This window comes from Lactuca saligna, chromosome 4, assembly GCF_052625555.1.
Source record: "Lactuca saligna cultivar CGN05327 chromosome 4, ASM5262555v1, whole genome shotgun sequence".
NCBI classification, from domain to species: domain Eukaryota; kingdom Viridiplantae; phylum Streptophyta; class Magnoliopsida; order Asterales; family Asteraceae; genus Lactuca; species Lactuca saligna.
Genome location: NC_136420.1, coordinates 51,027,154 through 51,034,034, shown reverse-complemented (window position 1 = coordinate 51,034,034; position 6,881 = coordinate 51,027,154).

Here is a 6,881-nt window from a genome sequence, read left to right as displayed (position 1 = left end):
CATCATAAACCGGCTTGGAACCCGTACCTAAACTTGAACCAGATCCAGACCTTAAATCTCGTGCTCTGAAACGTGTCACCACCATTCTAAAATAAAACAAATAATCGTTAGGGACATACATAATCTTGAGAGGTCTCACACACTTTATAAGTTCCTTGGTTCTATCTCATCCCTCCTTGACTTGAGTAGGGATCCTATATTTTCAGTAGTACGAGCCCATTCTACCTTCCACATCTATCCGTACATTACTCCCAGATTTCCCTGACTTTATGATATCCCTTTTACTACTACTGATCGTCGTACTAATCTCATCTTAGGCTTACCCTAGGGTAACTCTCCGACCTACTCTCCGCCATCAGCTACATAATAAACCCCTACTACCTTTACCTAACTAGCTTGCGAATACCATTACATATCACTAAGACCAGATAATTCTTCGAATCAGAGGTCCTACACTACAATGGTTGGACTCAAGCAAGAGCTGCGTAATAGGCCTAGATATAACCTTCTTAAATTATTAAATCCTTGCAATATGTAACTTAACGTATTTGTCTACTGGTTAGTTAAAGATAGCTAGAACTCCTAAAAGCACAAAGCAAGCAGCATTCGAGCATTGAGTAACAAAACCAAGTATATCCTATTTAGGCCATCATATCACTGACTAATGAAATTCATTAAGCACATGTAGCAGGCACATAAGTCATCTTCCTAGATCATTAGCCCTAATCTAGTATTTAGTTCTTATACATATAACATGCATATAAGGCATCCTTCCTAGATCCTCAACCCAAATCTAGCATGCAGTACTCATAATCATATCATATATCATAACAAACATGTATGGTATCTTGGGGAAAACTTACTTGAGCTCGGCCGATTGCACACATTACACACCTTGTTCTTTCTCAAAGCTCTTTATTTTAATTTTTAGAAAAATTATTTTTTTGTAAAAATCTTCCAAACCCACGATTTGAGTCCGGGCACCCCTAAAAGTGTGTCTGAATCCCTCAAACCAAGGCTCTGATACCAACTTCTAACATCCTAAAAATCATGACCAAAAATTTCATTTTTGATATAATGATTCATAAAACAATTTAAAGAAAACATCATCAGGTTATTTTCATTTCATAAAAACAATAGATCATATGTCTCAAAAACATGTCAAAAAATAGTAACAATGTCAGAGTACAAATCCCAAGAATCTCATATAAGGAAAATCGTGTGTGTGATGCATTGCTATCGTGCCGACTCCTTTCCTTTTGAAGATGAAGTACATGACACCAATACTAAAAATCATCAGCACAAAGCTTAGTGAGCTCCCCTATCATACCACATACCATACGTAACACATACTGTCTAACATATCCGGGTACTAGCTACCCCTTTAGTCTCTTTCAACCGGTAACTTGCCTATCATATCAGGGTGCTGGCCTACCCATTCAGTCTTGTTGACCGGTAACTTGCCTAGCATAATAGGGTGCTGGCCTAAGCCTTCGGTCCTGTCGATGGGTACCTCGCCTAGCTTATCAGGGTGCTGGCCTACCCGTTTGGTCCTTTCGACCGTTACCGGGAACTATTTCACCCCTACTTCTACCATATAACATCCTAGTGCATAAACATATAATTCATATACTTCCTAGCTTATCCGGGTACTGGCATACCCCTTTGGCCCTATCGACCGGTATTGGGGTCTATCCTACCACTCCTACCATTATCAAATAACATCATAGCATACTGGCACATAAGCATGACATATAGTGACATACCATATAATTATCACAGAGATAATCATCTCTACTATAGCTATTACTAGTGGGCCGACAATGGTACATTTAACACGCTTCTATTGGAAGGTAACTCACCTTGATGTCGCGTAATAGCTGAACTGTCCTCGGTGCTGGGATAAACTTCTCTCAAACCCCTACACATATAAATATCTTTTAATTACCCTTTCATACTCATAACCCCTTTAAGGGTTAACTCTGGTCAATGGTCAAAGTCACAGTTAACATCCTGGTCAAAGTCAACATCCTCGTTGACTCAACTCGCCGAGTTAGTCCATCAACTAGTAGAGTTCCATAATCCATAAAACCCTGAAATCTTAATCCTACTTGTCGAGTTCTTTCGTGGAATCATCGAGCTTCATGATTCATAAAACTCTAGAAACCTTGATCCTACTCATTGACTTGTTTCATGAACTCGTCAAGTTCTTCCTTATTACATAGTCTGGCCCTTTTACTCATAATTCGTCGAGTTCCTCCTAAAACTCGCAGGGTTTTCCTTCATATAGAGTCGGGACATTTTGCTCATAACTCGTTGAGTTCCTCCTTGAACTCGTCGAGCTCTTCAATCTTCCAGCCTAAAACATGTCCAACTCGCTGAGTCATCTCCTTGACTCAATGAGTTTACTCAGTAACAGAAAAGGTTGGGGGACCACGACCCATCTCGCCATGTTGTACAAACAACTCATCGAGTTCCCCATAGTCTAAATCCATACAGTCGTTTCTAGTCAAGCTTAATGCATCCAAGTCAAATATCTTGTTCCCTAGGGTCAATATATCACGTAAAGTTTCTATGATTACGTCCATGCATGGGCTATTTAGCTCAAAAGCCCCAAAAAGTGGTTCGCAAGTTGCATGGGACTACCATGGCCATAAAGTTGGCACCTTTATGCCATGGATCCCTCAAAGGCTCTAGATCTGAAGTCATGACTCCAAAACATGCTTGCATCCATGAATGGTCCCAAAATGGGCTACTTCAAGCCCTAAACTACTCCATGAAGAGATCTAGTAAATGAATATACAAGTTATAGAATTTATTCCTCAACAAGGCTACTTTAACCATGAAATATCTGGATCCAAGGCTTCTTCCTTCATTAAAGAACTTCTAGCTTCCACTCCTTCAAGGAAATACCAAAGAATCACTTTTTTCACTCACACACACACACTCAGAAGGCTCGAGATCACAAATTAGGATTTTGCTGGACAGAGGGAGGCGATGAGGGAGGCCACAATAGGGTGTTAAGGTCCTTTAATATGGTACAAACCCTAAAAATTAGGGTTTCACTTTGGCAGCACTACTCGTCAAGTCGAGGCTTCGCGACTCGTCGAGTAGACTTCATGTCCCGCTCCCCAAAAATCCTTTTCTACTCGATGAGTTGGGGCCTCCAACTCGTCGAGTCCCTTTACAAAAATGAATAATTCTTACTAAAATAGATACCAGGAACCGAGCGTTACATCCTGACTCCTCTAATCCCAAGTTTTTGCAGTCACGCCATTTTATCTTAAGTAGTACTAATAAAATTCCAGTTTATCATGCTTGTCAACATGTCAAACATTGTCGTTTATTTTTTTCTTTTTCTTCTTTATCAAACACCACTCGTGTGTTTGAACTTATTCATTTTGATTTATGACATCCCTCGTTACTAGATTTAAGTGTTTTAGATATCATATATTGTTTCTTAATGATTTTTCACATTTTTTGTGGGTTTTTTTCTCTTCGTGTAAAATCTGAGGTTTATTGCATTTCTTTGTAATTTAGAATGTACGTCAAATATCAGTTTAAAATCGACATTCAATATTTTTAGTGTGACAACGGACATGAATTTAATAATCACCATCTTTTTATGTATCTTCAATCTAAGGGACTTAACATTTGTTTCTCTTGTCCATACATATCTCATGAAAATGGAAAAGCCATACGATATCTTCGAACTATCGACAATATTGTTCACATTTTTCAATATCAATCGTCTTTAACACCTATGTTTTGGACTAAAGTGCTTCCTATTACTGTGCAAACACCTAATCTCATCCCTAGTACCACCCTATCCTTTAAGACAACCTTCGAATTCCTACTTGCTTTATTTCCATAGTATAATCACCTTCGTGTCTGTGGGTGTTTGTCTTTCCCTGACACGTCTTCTACTTCTCCCCATGAACTCTCTCCTTGATCTACTAACTGAGTTTATCATCATCTTGAACTGAATTATAAGGGATATAAGTGTCTCAATCTTGTCATGCAGTGCGTTATCATATCTCATCATTTCATATTCGATGAAGATCACTTCCCTTATTGAGATTATCATCCCTCCCTTCCGACTATGACGATGAAATTTACTCGTGATCCTGTCCTTTCTCATTCGATATCCCCCCCCCCACCAAGCAACTGGCCACACAACTACCTTCTCCTCAACCCCCTCCACATACTATTCATCACATGAGCACTCACTCTTGAATAGATTCCTAAAACTGTGTACCATTCTTAACCTCTACTACTTCTGATATCTCACCAATTCCTACATCAACAACTCAGGCCATGAGTAATCCTAATTGGTAGTTATACATGGATGCATAAATATCAGCCCGCACTGATAATCACACATGGGATCTTTTCCCTCTTGTTCCCAATACCAAAATTATAGGTTGTCATTGGCTTTACCATCACAAATTTCACTCTCACGATAACCTCCATCGCTATAAATATGTAATAGTCACTCAAGATTTCTCTCAACAAACTGATCTACGTTTTGATGATACCTTTAGGCTGGTTGTTAAACCTGCTACCATTCGTAGTATTCTTAGTATCAATGTCTCATTTCATCGGCCGATCCATTAGCATGATCATGTGTGCCGCGTACGTAAGGCCTTATACGGTCTTGAACTGGCTTCCTGTGCCTGTTATCAATAGCTTGCTGTCTATATCTCATCCCTTGGCTTCACCAACAGTAGATTGAACAACTCTCCTTTCATATTTCATAGTGAAATTGAGAATGTCCATCTCCCCCTCTATGTGGATGATATCATTCTCACGACTTCTAGCCTATATATCATCATGAGAGCTATTAAACGTCTCTTGTCTAAGTTTTCCATAATGGACTTAGGTTCTCTGTCTTTTTTTCTTGGTATTGTTGCTACTCGTTCCTCAAATTGTTTGTTTCTTTCAAAAACTAGATTTGCTAAGGAGATTCTATCGCTTGATAATATAACCTCTTACAATCCATGTAGCACTGCTATAGACACCAAATAGAAACTCTCTTCATCCGGGAAACCTTTTTATGATCCGAACCTATATCAAAGTATATCTAGGGCTCTACAATATTTGACGTTCACTCGTTCGGATATTTCATATTTGGTTCAGCAAATCTTCCTCTTTATGCATTAGCCTCACGAACGACACTTTCTAGTGTTAGAATAAATCAAGAGTTGATCGAAAGATTCTAAACAGAAAAGTAAATCAAAAAAGAATACAATAAATAAAACTACTGTTGAATGATTAATAATCAGTGCCTTAGAAGGGCTAGATGAAGAACTGTAAAGACACGGTAGGGAATCACAAAACGATTAACCCTAATGAAGTGCATGCATGCAGTATTTAAAGCTAAACCCTAGCAATATAAAAATGGATGGGCAGGCCCATACCATAAAAGTCTAACTACATACATAACAAAATTTCATACAATAAATTAGATAAACCAACAATCTCCCCCATTGTGTCAAATAAGGAAGGCAGATTCTTCAACTCTGTTGTCGCTTTTGAACTTTAAAAAGTTTTGGCGTTATACACAACAAAGTTTTGCGAACCAGGATGTACCAATTGATCATGTCTGAAAAGCATTTCTTCTTTCCAGAACTGTTCTCTTTATTCTAACTAATAAACTCAAAAATGTGCTCAAGGCATGAAGTGGAATATAGATGCTTGTCGAGCAAAAAAGAAACAAACTCTGTGAAAGCTCGCATTAGGTTGTTCTCGCAGTTGAAATGCCACACTCCAATCATTCTTTCATATTCTTCCCAAATTCATTTTATCAAGATCCTTCGAAGGCTCCTTGGGAAGCACTATAGGATTCTTATTATAGATAGTTGCAATCTCCTTGTCCATCTTCCTAACCTCCTGGATGTAAGAAACTCTATGAAAATTCACAGCAGGTTGTTCTCGCAGTTGAAATGCCACACTCCAATCATCCTTTCGTATTCTTCCTAAAGTCATCTTCTCAAGATCCTTTGGAGGCTCCTTGGAAAGCACTGTAGGTTTCTTATTAAGGACAGTTGCAATCTCCTCATCCATCTTCCCAACCTCTTGGATTTAACAAACCAACATTCATTTAAGATGTGCAGTAACAGACTCCAACTTTTGTTCATTCTTTAGCTGTTGAAGAAACAGAGAAATCCAATCGAATGGGTTAAGGTAGGGCAAATTAGCGAGAGGGAATTCGAACATTAAAATCACAGCCCTATGAGTAACCTTGAAGCGATTGTCGATGATGCTCTCTATTTCAAGTGGTACTAATACCTTGACAGCAATGATCTTCTTTGAGCTCCGGGTTTCGTATTGTGCCTTCATGAGCTTTAGATAAAATGAGAATAGTATCTGATCAACACCTGTATCAGAGATAGGAAGACTTGCAATTTTATCAAAACTTCAAAACTAAAAGGCCTTCGGTGTGATTGGTAGATCAAGTTACAAATCTGGAGAGTTCTCTAATTCAAAAGATGCAACAGGCTCTAATCAATAAATGTTCAGGTTATCATTGGCTTCCTTCAGGATTCATTCTAATGTCCATAAAGGAAAAAGAGTTCTCTGAGTTTTCAAGGTTTCCTCAGCGTCACGTGCTGCCTTCTCTCGTTCCTCAGCCTCTTTAGTGACTCCCAGGTTTTCATCTAATTCAACATCACGAGATTTACACTTAGTTTTTTTATTATCATCTTCTTGTTCCTCATCATCATCATCAACAATCTTCCCTTTTCCTCTTGATGCCAAAGCTACATTATCCTTTGGATCATTAGACTTTGGTTTTGTTCATGATCATCTTCACCATCAGTCACTTTACAAGCACCAAAAGTTCTTGCTGGGTCTCCCCCCTTGTTTTGGAATAGAAGATT